The sequence below is a fragment of the Dipodomys spectabilis genome, unplaced genomic scaffold (assembly GCF_019054845.1).
Source record: "Dipodomys spectabilis isolate Male_0828 unplaced genomic scaffold, ASM1905484v1 ptg000463l, whole genome shotgun sequence".
NCBI lineage: Eukaryota > Metazoa > Chordata > Mammalia > Rodentia > Heteromyidae > Dipodomys > Dipodomys spectabilis.
The window spans coordinates 339,393-355,666 of record NW_024871140.1 but is presented as its reverse complement, the minus strand read 5'-3'; the positions used below and the strand labels follow the sequence as shown (position 1 = coordinate 355,666).

The 16,274-nt window shown below is 38.0% G+C and overlaps 1 pseudogene; it reads left to right on the top strand.

The window, feature by feature from the left end:
• The first annotated feature begins 2,408 nt into the window (after nucleotides 1-2,408).
• On the top strand, nucleotides 2,409-3,855 carry LOC122098178 (annotated as a pseudogene).
• The last annotated feature ends 12,419 nt before the right edge of the window (nucleotides 3,856-16,274 follow it).

Genomic DNA, 16,274 nt, shown 5'->3' with positions numbered 1-16,274 from the left:
AGCACATCTTTAAGAATCTTTTGTAGGGCTGGTTTGGTGGAGATGTATTGTTTCAATTTTTCTTTGCTATGGAAGGTTTTTATTTGGCCTTCAGTTATGAAGGAGAGTTTAGCTGGGTACAGTATTCTTGGTTGATATTTGTTTGTTTTTAGGGCATGGCATACATCATTCCAGGCTCTTCTTGCTTTGATTGTCTCTGCTGAGAAATCTGAGGTGATTCTAATTGATTTCCCTTTATAAGTGATTACCCTTTTCTCCCTGACAGCTTTAAGGATCTTTTCCTTGTTCTGAGTTGATCCTGTGTGGATTATAATGTGACGGTGGGATGTCCTATTCTGGTCTGGTCTATTTGGGGTTCTAAAGGCTTCTTGTATCTGGACAGGCCTATCTTTTTGCATGTTTGGGAAGTTCTCTGCTAGGATCCTGTTAAACAGATTTCCTAGACCATTAACTTCTGTTTCTAGGTGTTCCTCTACACCCATTATCCTTAGATTAGGCCTTCTGATGGTGTCTTCCAGGTGTTGGATAGATCTATCATATTTCTTGGACTTGTCTTGTATGGTTGTATGTTCTTTCTCTATAATATCTAGGCTGTCTTCAATCCCTGAGATTCGATCTTCTGCATGGTCTAACCTGCTGTCAAGACTCTCTACTTTGTTTTTTATCTCTTTTCCTTCTAGTTGGTCAGCTTTGATGGCTTCAAGTTCTTTGTTGAAGCTCTGTTTTAGGTCTTGTATGAATTTCTTTACTTCCTTAATTTGGTGTTCAGTGTTTGTCCTCAAATCACTTAGTTGATTGGTTATGGTTTCTTTGGGCTCCCATTAATGTGGAGTCTTTTGAGGAACCTCCATATGACTTTCAAAGTGGCTGAATATGTTTACATTCTCACCTACAATGCAGTAGGGTTCCTTTCTGGCCACATCCCCTCCAGCATCTGTTGTTATTAGAGTTCTTGAATATAGCTAACTGGGGTAAGGTGGTATCTCAATGTTGTTTTAATTTGCATTTCTTTTATGGGTAGAGAGGTTGAGCATTTCTTCATGTATCTATTGGCCATTCTTATTTCTTCTTCAGAGAAATTTCTCTTTAAGTCTTTAGCCCACTTATTTATTGTGCAGTTGTTTCTTTGAGGATTTGTTGTTGGGGGATTTAATTTTTTGAGTTCCAGATATATTTTAGAAATGAGACCCTTGTCCTGTTGTATGGCTAGTGAAGATCTTCTCCCAATCTGTGGGCTTTCTGTTGATTTTACTAGCTATGTCCTTTGCCATGCAGAAGCTCTGCAACTTCATGCAATCCCATTTGTCCAAACTTTCTTTGATTTCTGCCTGTAAGGGGTGACTTTCCCCTAGGTGGAGTTGAGGCTGGCAGGTCAGGTCAGGTTCCTGTGACCTAATAAAGGCTCCAATTGTTTCCTTCCAAGGACTGTGTTGGAGCTAGCTGTTCAGCCTGGCCTTTGTCAGTATCAAAGATGGAAATCTTCTCCAGTGGTGGGGGAGGGGCTACATATCCACTGCTGCTCCATGAGGAGTAAGGATGTCAGGGTTCTACTCAAGCCAGACTTTTGGCTCCTGGGACCTCCCTGTTCTGCGATCAGCAGGATGAAGATTTCTGGTCCTTGTCAGTTCTTGCTGGTGGTGAGTAGAATCTGCTTGCATGCTACATCTGGCGCCTTTGTCCTGGACTTTTTCTGTTGGTATGGCAGCTGCTACTGTAGCCACTGCTACAGGCAAGTGCTCAGATCTGTCTCCTTGACCAAGCTCCCTGGATTTTCCCTCTCCAGCCAAACTCTCTATACTGTGATGGCACAGTTGGTGTGATTCTCTAGCCTAGGACTGTTCAGTGGAACACTGAAACTGTTTTCTATGTGAGAGCTTGTTTAGCCTCCAGCTTCTCCTCTGCCATCTTCCTTGGGACCCATAAAGTACATTTTCAACCTGGTGTCTTGTACATCTCATTGTTACAATGGGTCAACCTGTATCCTTGTTTCAGCATTTTGTTATTTCACTTCCCCTCCCCAAATCAGAAAAATGTATATACAAGATTCAGGGCGCCAGAATCAAATACAGTAAAAACAGGGGTTATACCATGGGGGATGAATATATGAAAGAAATTTAAAAAATCCCATGGTATATTATAAATACATTAAAAACAACAGCAAGAAGGATGAAACCACTTGTATTCCTATCTTGTGGTTCATTTCACTTAGCATCATCTGATATAGTCACATGTACATAGTTTTTGAGAATGCCAGTCTTGGAACTTGAACTAATCCCTATCCCTGAGTTTTTGTTTTGCTCAAGTTAGTGCTCTATCATTTGAGGCATAGCTGCACTTCAGCTTTTTGGTCACTAATTGGAGATTAAGAGACTCACAGACTAGTGCGTTACTTAACTCGACTCTTAGCTTGTCAGGGACAGTAACCGGGACTCGGGGTGCCTGCTCCTGCTCCTGTCGCCTTTGCCACCAAATCCACAGTCATCATGCGTGAGTGTATCTCCATCCACGTTGGCCAGGCTGGTGTCCAGATTGGCAATGCCTCCTGGGAGCTCTATTGCCTGGAACACGGCATCCGGCCTGATGGCCAGATGCCAAGTGACAAGACCATTGGGGGAGGAGATGACTCCTTCAACACCTTCTTCAGTGAGACAGGCGCTGGCAAGCACCTGCCCAGGGCAGTGTTTGTAGACCTGGAGCCCAAAGTCATTGATGAAGTTCAAACTGGCACCTACTGTCAACTTTTCCACCCTGAGCAGGTCATCACAGGCAAGGAAGATGCTGCCAATAACTATGCCCATGGGCACTACACCATTGACAAAGAGATCATTGACCTCGTCTTGGACCGGATCAGAAAAGTGGCTGACCAGTGCACAGGTCTTCAGGGCTTCCTGGTCTTCCACAACTTTGGTGGGGGAACTGGCTCTGGCTTCACCTCCCTGCTGATGGAGCGTCTCTCTGTGGACTATGGCAAGAAGTCCAAGCTGGAGTTCTCCATTTACCCCGCCCCCCAGGTGTCCACAGCTGTAGTTGAACCCTACAACTCTATCCTCACCACCCACACCACCCTGGAGCACTCTGATTGTGCCTTCATGGTGGACAATGAGGCCATCTGTGACATCTGTCGATATTGAGCACCCAACGTACATTAACCTGAACTGCCTTATTAGCCAGATTGTGTCTTCCATCACAGCTTCCCTGAGGTTTGATGGGGCCCTGAATGTTGACCTGACAGAATTCCAGACCATCTGATGCCCTATTCCCGCATCCACTTCCCCCTGGCCACATATGCCTCTGTCATCTCTGCTGAGAAAGCCTACCATGAACAGCTTTCTGTAGCAGAGATCACCAATGCTTGCTTTGAGCCAGCCAACCAGATGGTGAAATGTGACCCTCGCCATGGTAAATACATGGCCTGCTGCCTGTTGTACCATGATGATGTGGTTCCCAAAGATGTTAATGCTGCCATTGCCACCATCAAGACCAAGTGCAGCATCCAGTTTGTGGATTGGTGTCCCACTGGTTTCAAGGTTGGCATCAATTACCAGCCTCCCACTGTGGTTCCTGGTGGAGACCTGGCCAAGATGCAGCGCGCTGTGTGCATGCTGAGCAACACCACAGCCATTGCTGAGGCCTGGGCTCGCCTGGACCACAAGTTTGACCTGATGTATGCCAAGCGTGCCTTTGTCCACTGGTATGTGGGTGAGGTGATGGAGGAAGGAGAGTTTTCTGAGGCCCGTGAGGACATGGCTGCCCTAGAGAAGGATTATGAGGAGGTTGGTGTGGATTCTGTGGAAGGAGAGGGTGAGGAAGAAGGAGAGGAGTACTAATCACTCATTCCTTTGACCCTGCAGCATGTCACATGCTCCCAGAACTTCAGCTTCACCATTAGCAGGCAGTCACTAAAATGTTTCTGACTAGATTCTGTTCAACTGTGATCATGTCTGTCTTTTTCCATGTGTGTAAGGTTTTAATCTATTATGTCTCAAAAGTAAAGGCTTTAAGAAATTTTTAAAAAAAGAGACTCACAGACTTTGCTGCCCAAGGTGGCATGAAACTGTGATCCTCAGATCTCAGCCTCCTGAGTAGCTCAGATTACAGAAGTGAACCACCAGCACCTAGCCAGAAACTCTTTTTTCCCCCTTTTTAAGAGTATTACTGGTGTGTAAAATTGATCAAATATAATTAAAAATAAATTATTGAGCCACTAGAAAGGCATATAAATAAAATGACTAATCCTGTATTGTAACTGGCATTTTTATACAAATATATATACATACATGTATATGTTTATGTACATTTACCTATACAAAGATGCATGCTTTTACTTAAAGAGATTAATGCTATATACAGTATTCTGAAAATTGTTCATATTATTTTTCAGGCTATACCATGTATAATTTAGCATCTTGTCTTGGACTTATCATCAAAAATGTCAATATTATAAACTGTGTATGTATATGTATATAGAATTTTTAAGTATCTATCAAGAAATGGAAAACTGATGTTAAAAGTATTTCATGATTGTTTTACTAGCTATTAATTACAGTAAATATTCATAATGACATCAGTTACCATGATATTAATAGTATATAACAGTTCTATTTTCTACAAATTTTTTATTTGGGAGGAGAAAGGGAAGGTTTTATACCCTTTGCATCACACTCATTCCCTTCAGTCCTTCATTTCAAAAAAATACTTTAAAGTAGTTGTTCAGAAGTTTTGCAAAGCTGCGTGCTGGTGGCTCACACCTGTAATCCTAACTATTCAGGAGGCTGAGATGCAAGGTTCATGGTTCAAGCCAGCTGGGGCAAGAAAGTCCATGAGACTCTTATCTCCAATTAATCACCAGAAAATGTGAAATGGCGCTGTGGCTCAAGTGATAGAGCATTCGCCTTCAGCCTTGAACTGAAGAACTAAGGGACAGTGCCCAGGCCCAGAGTTCAAGCCCCACAACTAAAAAAAAAGAAAAGAAAAGAAAAAAGAAAGAAAGAAAAAAGTGTTGCAGTTCAACATGCCAATTTATGAGTGCAACACATCTTGATCAGTGCCACACCTCTTCCATCTCCTCTTGCTTTAATTGTCTCTTATTCAAGATTTTTTATTTTCCCCATGTAGGGCTTACACTGCCATTTCCCACTTAACTGGCTATCATTGCTGGGATGGCAGATAGGGAGGAATGGAGGAACTACCACACACAGCCTTTTCATTGAAATGGGGTCTCATTAACATGGTGTTGGGCTGGCCTGGAACCAAAGTATATCTGGTCTCCACTTTTTAATACAGCAATTACTCCCGACATTTATGATTTTCTTGTTTTGTAGACAAAACACATTATGATTTTATTTTATTGTTAATAATTCAGCTACTTCATTGTTAATAAGATTAGAGGATTTATTTTAGTTGTGCCTGTTCATAGTTTTGTTATTTTTCTTTTTCCTTTCTAATGTATTCTAGGCCATGAGCTTATTGGGAGGGAGGGTGATTTTGTTCAGCAAGTATTACAGTCCCATTTCATTATATAAGTTATGAATAAAATCTTCCTCATAGATTATTCTTACCTCATTTATAGAGTGCTAGGGATTTTTAAAGAGTCACATTTAACTTTTTCCTCCATTTTTCCTATACTATGCTATACTTGACAAAGAAGTCTTCTCTGTTGCAAGATGATAACAGAACAATAGTATCTTAAATTATGATTTAGTATTAATTTAAAGTTGTGTGTAAGTGATCATTAAGTCATGAGGAATAACTTTTAAGTTTGCTGTCATGAGAGGTGGAGCCCAAATTATCCTAAGATGTACAATTAAGTATACCAGCACTGTTAATATTTTCTTTGATTACATATTGTATGAAGATATGCAATTAAAAAACTAGCAAACTGCAGATTCCCCATTACAAAAGTACAATATATATTTACAGAGAAAAGCTAATTATTCTGAACTTATTACATATTGTACATATTTATCATTGTGATATTAAATTATCACAATTTTGTTCTCAGAAAAAAATGTAGAGTTGGGCTGGGAAGGTGGCTCAGTGGTAGAGCACTTGCCTTGCACGCCTGAGGCCCTGGGTTCGATTCCTCAGCACTACATAAGCAAAAAGAAAAAAGCCAGAAGTGGCGCTGTGGCTCAAGTGGTAGAGTGCTAGCCTTGAGCTGAAGAGCTGAGGGACAGCGCCCAGGCCCATAGTTCAGGCCCCATGACCAGACCCAAAAAAAATAAAAATAAAAATAGAGTTATATGTCAATGAAAAGATAAAATTAGGGCATCAGCAGCTCATCCTACTAATGCTAACTACTCAGGAGGCAAAGGTCTGAGGATCTACGTTCAAAACCAGTATGCATAGGAAACTGAATGAAACTTATATTCAATTAATCACCAAAAAACCTGAAATGGAGCTGTGGTTCAAGTCATAAAACACTAGCCTTGAGGGTTAAAGCTCAAGTACCATCCAGTATGGCACACAAAAAAATAAAAGAAAAAAAAATAAACGAAAATTAAAAGATAAAATATAATCTGCATACACAATGTGTGTGTGGTTTTAGACATTCTCATTTGATTCAATGATCTATTTACACAAATTTTTTTCCCAGAAACAAACAATTTTATTGTTACAGATTTGTGTTTGCTTCATTTAAGACTCAGGAGGAGGAATGGATAGATCAATTGGTAAAATGGCCATTGCTTTTTTTTGGTCAGTCGTGGGGCTTGAACTCTGGGCCTGGCCTCAGCTCTTCAGCTCAAGGCTAATGCTCTACCACTTGAGTCACAGTGCCACTTCTGGCTTTTTCTGCTTATGTGGTGCTGAGGAATCGAATCCAGGGCCTCATGTGTGCAAGACAAGCACTCTATCACTGAGCCACCTTCCCAGCCCAAAATGGCCATTCTTAACACAGAAATCACTCCTTATTGATTAAATCCATTGTCCATCTCCTTTAGTGCCCAACCAAAGTGACTTGGAAAAATAAAAGTGATTGTCTCTCCTTTAAGAGATTTTGTAGTTGCATTTTATTCTTGGAAGGCAAACAACAAGTTAAGAACTGCAACTGCCTTATGGTAGAGAATGTTTGCAAAGTAAAGAAAAGATTCTTAAAGTTAAGAGACTGAAAAGAAAAAGGGAAGAATCAGAGATGCTGTTGACACCCCAATGAAATGCAAGATATCTATATAAGTCCATCTTATATTTTCTAGGCCAGAAATTTTACCTGCAGTTTAAACTTTAATGACAACATTTATTTTACAATTAAAACTTATAAATTGGAGGCGGGTGGGAGAAAATGAGGGAGGGGATAACACTGTTCAAAAACAAATGTACTCATTACCTGCCTTATGTAATTGTAATCTCTCTGTATATCACCTTATCATAATTTTTTAAAATTTTATAAATTTAAACCTGTAATTTAACATCAAATTCTACACAATTGTTTAAGCCAAGACATAATAAATGACATTTTATCATCCATGTGATGTTTCCCATTTTATTTTATGCCCATATTGGCCAGGGTGCTGTTCTCTAGGATCTTGGCTGAAGGTTAGCTCTCCACCACTTGAGACACTTCTAGCTGTTTCCTGAATAATTGGAGATAAAAGAAGCAAAAACAGCTCAAATACAGTGTCCAGGTCCCAAGTTCAATCCCGAAGACTGGCAAAAAAGAAAGAAGAGGAGGGGCTGGGAAGGTGGCTCAGTGGTAGAGCACTTGCCTTGCATGCATGAGGCCCTGGGTTCGATTCCTCAGCACCACATAAGCAAAAAGAAAAAAGCCGGACGTAGCACTGTGGCTCGAGTGGTAGAGTGCTAGCCTTGAGCTGAAGAGCTGAGGGACAGTGCCCAGGCCCAGAGTTCAGGCCCCATGACCGGACCTCCCCCCCCAAAAAAAAGAAAGGAGAGGGAAGGGAAAGGAAAGGGAAGGAAAGGGAAGGGAAGGAAAAGAGGAAGAAAAGAGAAAGAGAGAGATGAGAATTAGGGAAAGAGAGATAAAGAAGAAAGAAGGAAGGAAAGATGGGAGGGAGGGAGGGAAAGGAAGGGAAAGGAGAGAGAAAGAGAGAGAGAATAGAATATTAAATAAACTACATAACTGGATAAATACTTTTAAGAAATGGCCTTTTCTGGATTGCTGTGGTTTTTACATTTAATTTGAGAAGACATTGTGCCTTTGAAATTTGTAAAGATAAACTATTGTTCTTTATATTTATTTAGGGGGGCTGTGTGTGTGTGTGTGTGTGTGTGTGTGTGGTTACCAGTCCTGGGGCTTTGAAATAGGGAGTTAATCTGGCCAGCTCCATCTTAGCCATTTGGTGCATGGTAGGATCTGGGGTAAAGTGTAGTTCCTGCATTCCAGGTTATGGGCATGCCTGAATCCCTAGAGACAGAGGCCGGTACTTGAACTATAGGTTACTAAACCTGTCAGTCCCATTGCCTGGCTCTGGAAGTTTCCTGTGACCCTGCTCCCTGACCTGACCCTATTTAGGCCCAGGTGCCAGTATGCCATGCCACATGTCTTCCTGTACCAATCCTGTGTCCTGTCTCTGTTTACCCTGATATCCCAATTCAGCTCTCCATTGGAGCTGAATTTGTTTGTTTGTATTGTTTTTGTTCTTTCTTTCCTCTCGGGCTTTAATGGCTCAGCTTCCTAACCATGTTAAATGTACTTGCTGGCTGCTGGTCTTTGAGACAGGAGTCCACCATGCAGTTGCTGGTCTTTTAATAAAGACTCCAAGATTCGACCTCTCAAAATGTGGCTTTTCCATTTTCTCACCTTACAACACCTTGAACTCAAAGCCTGGGCTCAGCCACACCATGTGAGCCACAGCTCTATATTGTGAATAACTAGGGATTAGAATGTCATGGATTTCCTTGCCTGGGATGGCTTCAAACTTCAGTCTTCAGATGTAAGCCTCCTAAGTAGCTAGATTTAGAAGTATGAGCCACCAGTGTTTGACTTGCTCTTATTAATTTTTAATGACAATAAACAAATCCTAATTAATGACATTATTGCGGTCTCCATTTCTTACCTGAGCCATTTAAATCCATTCAGGAAGATGAAGGAATGGATTAAAAATATTCTCACTCTACAATTTAAAGACTTTCCCAGTCATGGTATTTTCTGATTTCATTAGGATTCTTTCTTCATTTAATTAGTCATCTATATTATCCAGAATAAGTTTTCCTTTTGAGGCTGCAATAAAAAACTCACAGATATTGATATCAGTGAGTTGACACATCAATTTCTACTTTTAGTGTCTCAGAAAAATGTGTGATTGGTTGGTTGCTGACATGGCAAATAAACATTGTCCAAGAAACAACTCTGTATCTAGCATCATTGACTTTCTGTAGACATCAGTATTGAGTACTACCAAAAAGGAAAAAAAGAAAACCAAACAAAATCCATAACATTTTATTTCCTGAAAAATAATCATTTTTATTCTAATGTTTTCTAACCATGTAAATGAAGACTTAAACACATATTTTTTTCCTTATACACCATTTTGTTCTCCTACACCACTCCCAGTTTGTATGTTTTATCTTTAATCTAGATAGCATGTTTAAAAAGCAATTCTGAGCTGTGAAGGTGGCTCAGTGGTAGAGTGCTTGCCTCGCATGCATGAGGCCCTGGATTCGATTCCTCAGCACCACATAAGTAGAAAAGGCCAGAATTGGCACTGTGGCTCAAGTGATAGAGCGCTGGCCTTGATCTGAAGAGCTGAGAGACAGCGCCCAGGGCCAGAGTTCAGGCCCCATCCATGAACGACCAAAAAAAAATTTTTAAATAAAAAAATTAAAAGCAATTCTACACAAATGTAAATTAGAGGGGAGACTGGCCTGTACAGGGAACTCAGGCAGGAAACAATGCCATCCACAGCATTGCAGATAAGATCCAAAAAAATTTAACATCATCTGTTCCCATGCTTTATTTGAATGAGAGCACCCACCCGCCCAACTAGGTTCAAATATGCACAGCAAGTCTTAGCCAGACGTGGAACTGTAGCTCAAGTGATCGCAGTGATGGGTTTGAGACAAACAGCTCAGAGAAAGCATCCAGGCCTTGAGTTCAAGCTCCAAAACTGGCAATAAATAGATAAATAAATACATACATAAATGAGAAAGCCATTTGAAGTGAAGAAAATAAAAAAATAGAACATGTTTGAGGAATGAAACACCAATAATGGCAAAAATAAAGAAGATTTTGGAATTATCTGGAAAAATATTTCAAGCCAATGATCAGTAATTCAAATCAATTAGAAATTCCCTCAAAGAAAATGTAAAGAAGAAAAACTTGCACAAAACAAAGTGGCATGTATATGTATATACAATGTAGATGAATGAATGGATCAAGAAAATGTGGTATATATACACAATGGAATTCTATGCCTCCATCAGAAAGAATGACGTTGCCCCATTTTTGGAAAAAATTATATTAAGTGAAGTAAGCCAGGCCCAAAGAAACATAGGCCCCATCGTTTCCCTTATTTGCAATAGCTAGTATATGTATAAGTCAAGCGGAAAAGGTCAGATAATATGATGTTAGGAAAATGAACCCTTAGATATGTATTTTAATGTCTTTTCTTTCATGCATGTGTTTCTAATGCATTTATAAGATTATTTCTTTGTTGCTTTGTATGTTCCTCCCCCACAGTATAACCCCTGCTTTCACTATATTTGATGTCAGTATAACCTGTGGAGGAGATGGGGAAAAACCAGTTGTTTAAGGATACAGGTGGACCTGTTGCAACAATGAGAAGTACAAGTCATCATGTCCAAAACGAGCTTTACAACGTCGGTGCGGGGGGGGGGGGGGGCGGGGGGGGGGGGGGGGGGGAGGGGTTAAGGATTGGGACTGGGGGGGGAGAGGGGAGGCTGGGAAGGGATGTGAAGGGTAAACAAAGGAGGAGGCTGCAATGCTTGGTAAGAAATGTACACATTATCCTGCCCGTGTAATTGTAACCCCTCTGTACAGTATGTTCACAAATAAAATAAAATAAATTTAAAAAAAATGTAAAAATTGGAAAACAAAATTTCCAAATAAAAAATAAAAAAAATGGGTATATATATTCACTATACAGAAAAAGATATATCTTTATCTGTATCTATTTCTAGCTACCTATCTATTACAGTGAATGTATTTACAAGCAGAGTAGGAAAAAAAGGATAGAGTAATGAATCTTATGGACAGAAAAAAGTTAATTTTCTCAGTCCAAATAATACAAGGACATTAACTAAAAAGTGTATGCCGAATAAAGTTAATACCGTACAAACACAAGGAAAGTTGACTAATACTTGAATACAATTCAACAAAGTTAACATCAATTTTAAATAAATTCATCCCAAAATATGGCCAGAAATATTTTATTCCAAACTACAGCAATCCCAAAAGAGAAAAATAACAGCACAATAATCCTCAAGAAAACACTAAAAATGGAATCCAAATTTGCTTAAAAGTTTGATATTATAAACCATGGTGTTTCAATATCCAAACTGCAATGTAAACTACCATATGAACAAACAAAAGAAGGAAAATCATTTGATTGTAATACAAATGCTTGATGAAAAGTAAATAGTCATTAATGATTTTAAAAGTAGTTTTAGCAAGACTTAATAAACAAGTCATGAAAATAGAAACTAAATCAATATATAGTAAATTTTTCCATTGCCTTGAAAAATAAATTACTTAACTCTTATGGTTGGGAAGACAAGAAGGTCACTTATCAAAGACAAGGAGTTTCTGGCAATTGTTCATTACAAGAAAAAGGAATTAGAATAATGCTTATTGCAAAGAATAATTAATTTATCAATTTGCATATACAAGAATAACTTGGCAAAAACTAAATCCCAACACTTATGCGCTGAATCAGTCTTTTATTGAAAATATTACTTATTTCTCATTTCTTGTTCCTATTTCATTACCCAGTGTATATTAAAATATATTTGATGAAGATAAATGGAAAGAGGAAGAGTGGATGAATACAGTCATTAGATTCAATGTACAGATGTGAAAATGGAGCCAGGTAACTTGAGTTTGTTAAGTTTGGGACAAATTGGGGAAAATGATTAAAGAGATAGCATTGATCAAGATACCTGTCAGTATTGCAAACTGACAGGTTAAATTGAAATCCGTTTATACAATAAAATTACATATATTACCAGTCTATTAATATATACTCTATGGTAATGTATTATGTCATGCATATTGTAATATAATAACTATATTATATAACAAATAATATATTAAACATTTTGTACTAGATTAATTAGCATGCATATCACATAATATGTTAATACCATTATAAATACATGTATTATACATATATAAATTATAAATGTATATTTTAAATAATCACGTTTTATAGATACACACACACACACACACACACACACACACACACACACAAACACACACTAGCTAACCCATTTGTCAACAAAATGTTCGTGCATCAGAGGGCTCCATAAATATTCTTTGTTTGTGACTGGGAAACAGGAAAGATCTCACATATCCTTTTTCAATTCTTCTCTATATAGCATTTGAAGTCCTTTTGTGAAAGTTATCTTAATTTGCATCTTATGAATTCCTGAAGATATATACTTAGTTCTAGAGAGACTGTCTAATACTTATGAAATATGTATCTTATTTTTAACCTACAGCAAGTTAATTTTCTGTAAAATATTTGGACTAGAATTCTATAGCTTAAAACAAAATGAGAATAAATATTTCCTTTTGAGTGTCAGAAATTAAACACAGTAGCAGTATTTTGGGATTATATTTAAATATTTGTAATTTCTTTGAGACTATCATCTGTAATTTCAGTGTCTTTGGCAGAGTTATAACAACTTCACTTATAAATATGCACTAATTTTCTAAATACCATAATTGATGAAGGAAATTGTATATGAGTGTTCTTAAACATTAAACTGTACAAATGAGCTCCTATGATTTGTAAAAAATTCATTTCTCTAGAAACCAATGTTATCATAACATATATTCCTGTACATTCTTAGTAAATTGAAAGTTATAATGGTTTTGATTTGTCAGGCACTGGTGGCTTAGATTGTTCTCCTGGCTACTCAGGAGCCAAGATCTGCAAAACACAGCACGAGCAGCAAAGTCTTTTAGACACATTCAATTCTCCAGGAAAAAGTGGGAAGTTGAGCTGTGGTCTAAGTGATAAAATGCCAGCCTTGAATGCAAAAGCCAAATGAGGTCAGGAGGTCCTGAGTCCTGAATTAATGCCCTGAACAGGAAATAAATAAGTATATATATATAAAATGTTGAATCTCAGCTGTGAGCTGAAGTGCACAGGGACAGCGCCCAAGCCCAGAGTTCAAGTCCCATGACCACACACACACACACACACACACACACACACACACACACACACATATATATATATATATAAATGATCTTCATAACATTTTCATTATATATGAAGTAAGCATTTCTTACTTGAATAAAATTTGCTATGATAATATGATAGTATGTTTTCAAATAATAACATGAATTTAAAAATAATAGTATGAATTTTAATTTTAAATAGTCATACACATATATTTCATTCTCTTAGTATTTATTACTATTGCTGTTATTACTATTAACTTATTATTCTACTAGTCATTCCATTACTCATAATAGAAGTTTCTCTACTATGGTTTGAGTTGTTTGGCATTTTTAATGTTTTTGATTGCTCATTTTCATTACTATGTCTTGTTCATTCATTTTCAGATGCCTGACAATTTGAGTATCCTCACATCTTTCTCATGTTCTGGGAATAGCTGAAGTGGCTCACTTTTAGCACATGGCTCAAGTGGTTAATATTGCTGCAGGAACTGCTGATCTAGCTATTCAATGTATTGGAAGCCACCAAATTATACTTTGTGACTGTCTTAGAAAGAGAATTTCTGGGCTTTTGCATGTTAAAACATAGCTTGCTATATGTATTTTATCACATTATAGCTGAATCCATATCTTAACAGAGTATTTAGTCAAAACTGATAAGACAATATTCTCTGTATTTGGAAAGTAGAACATTTCAGACATAGTAGGTGCTGCTATTTTTTTTTTCAGAATTGAAGCAAGTTAAAATCTTAGTATTTATTGCCTTCATCTTTTTGCCTAATTTTTAAGACATCTTGGGTAATTTATTTTCATGGATAAGCTAATTGTGACCCTTTAAATGCTCGACAAAAGACTTTATGGTGTGATACAGGAAAGAAGAGTCTTATGTATTCTTGTTTTAAGATTATTCCATGGAATTAAATTTCCAGCAAAATTATTAGTAGAAAATATTAGCTAATTATTAATTAATAATAAGACTTCATGGCAGAAGACCATGAATCTGCATTTACCTCATTACTTTAAATTTTGTTTCAGTTCAGTACAACACGAGTGAAGTGGTCACGTTCTCAGGTTTTCTAACATGCTGGAGGATGGCACGGTCATGCTCGGGAACTCAGAGGGTTCCAAGAGAGCAGAGATGAGGAACAGACAAGACACTATTTCAAACATATCAAGACGTATGGGCTGGAGGGCAAACCCCTGACCTCATCATTAGAAAATAGCTGGGAACTTGCTTTCTTAAGTAACCAGGCCAAGGTGGGTGGTCCAGCCAGCCCAACAGCTAGCAGCACATGTTCACCCAGCACCTTCTACCTCCACTACAGCCAGCCTCCTGCTGGCTCCCTATTTACACTGTACAAAGAATAGTGCAAGGAGAAAAAGAAATAGCCTCTGAGTTTAGAACCAATAGATAAATGATTTGCTTTATTCACACATGAATTGAACAATATAGATTATAAAAACTTGTTTGACTCACTACTTAATCCATCTTCCCAGTTAAGCACCATGTCTGTAACTAAGAAATAATTTAAATATTTGTTGAAGGTATGTAAAGTATCCGTGTGTGTGTGTGTGTGTGTGTGTGTGTGTGTGTGTGTCAATGTTTAAAGGGCAAAGACAGATTCTTCTTTCTGTGTGATGCACATAATTAGCTTAGTTGATGTAAAATAGAATAGGAAGGAGAGAATTAATTGTATCATCACGAAAAGTTAAATTATATCATTCTTTAATGAAATAGATGAAGCAATTCAAAAATTCATATGGAATAATAAGATACCCCAAATAGCAATAATAATTCTTAGCAGAAAGACCAGTGCTGGATGAATATCAATGCCAAACTTCAAATTCTATTACAAAGGTGTAGTTACAAAAAACAACTTGGTACTGATACAAGAACAGGCCTAAGGACCAATAAGATTAAACTGAAGACTCAAAAATGAACCCACAGACCTAAGGTCACCTAATCTTCGATAAAGGAGCCAAAGAAATATGATAGAAGAAAGACAGCCTCTTCAACAAATGGTGCTACCAATATTGGTTAAACACCTGTAGAAAACTAAACTTAGATCCCCATATCACCCTGCACCAAAATCAATTTCAAATGAATCAAAGACCTCAAGGTAAAAACAGATACCATGAAAACATTACAGAAAGGAATAGGAGAAACTCTAGGGCTCCTTGAAAAAGGCCAAAATGTTCTTAATAAGGGCCCAGAAACACAACAAATCAAAGAAAGGTTGGACAAATGGGATCGCATTAAACTGCAGAGCTTTTGCATGGCAAAGGACATAGCTAGCAAGATAAATAGAAAACCCACAGATTGGGAGAAGATCTTCAACAGACAAAAGATTCATATCTAAAATATACTTAGAACAAAAAAATTAAATCCCCCCAAATCAAATCCTCAAGGAAACAACCACCTCATTAAAAAGTGGGCTAAAACTTAGATACTTCTCTGGAGAGACAATATGAGTGGCCAATAGACAAATGAAGAAATGCTCAATTTCTCTGGCAACAAAAAAGAAATTTGAATCAAACACCATTGAGATTCCACCTCACCCCAGTTAGAATGGCCATTATCAAGAAATCTAATAACAACAGATGCTGGAGGCGATGTGGCTGAAAGGGAATGCTTGTACACTGTTGGTGGGAATGTAAACTTGTTCAACCACTCTGGAAAGCAGTATGGAGGTTCCTCAAAAGACTAAACATAGAGCTCTTCTATGAACCAGTAATCCCACTTCTGGGCATTTACCCAAATGACCACAAACAAGGCCATACTAAAGCTACCAGCACAACCATGTTCATCTCAGCATTATTTACCATAGTTAAGGTATGGAACCAACCCACATGCCCTTCAGTAGATGAATGGTTCAAGAAAATGTGGTATATATATACACAATGGAATTCTACACTTCTTTCAAAAGAATGACATTGCCGATTTGGA